Genomic DNA, 770 nt, shown 5'->3' on the forward strand with positions numbered 1-770 from the left:
ATGCTGTTGTAAATGCTGTCCTACCAATGTGGAAATGTGGGAAACTAATTTATGTGAAAGGGATGTCTTGCATAATGTTTTTGTGGTAAGTGTTCTACTACTGCAGAAAATCCACTTGGTCGAAAATTCACCATCAAATCAAATTAAGAATCTTGTAAGTTAGTTGAACATAAATGACATAACTTATAAGGCAAAACAAAAGCCACAGATAAATGACAGAGCAAGTACAATACACCTTTTAAGGCAAAAGGAAAAACCACAGAAAAATTGGTGGAGTTTGTTAACAGATGATTAGAAATATATTATGAGTACTCAAATATACAAGAATGACAAATACCATTGCTTGCAGAAACAAATGCGATATGACAAAATATATACAAATTCCTGGATACATATACATCTCTGCATATTTTAATTAAACATTCACAAAGTACCAAACACATGCTACGTATTAAATGAAAATTAAGGAGAGTAACCCATGGAAAAAAAATAAAAACAAGAATATTGTTACTGAACAACAGAAGCAAAGTTCTGTGGATAAGCAAAAATGATTCAATGAAGCTGAGACAGAGAGTACAGCACTGATGAGTTACATCATTGATATTTATCATTACAGTAATATCAACACTAATAACAAAAGAAATCAAACAACAATTACACACAAAGAGAAGGTAAAATTATGCCTGACATGACTGTAGGAAGAACTAATGATGACAGAAGATGTATGAAACAACACAATAATGATAAACACTGAAAAGAAGATATGGGAT

Source organism: Penaeus monodon, chromosome 34 (genome assembly GCF_015228065.2).
Source record: "Penaeus monodon isolate SGIC_2016 chromosome 34, NSTDA_Pmon_1, whole genome shotgun sequence".
Classification (NCBI taxonomy): Eukaryota; Metazoa; Arthropoda; class Malacostraca; order Decapoda; family Penaeidae; genus Penaeus; species Penaeus monodon.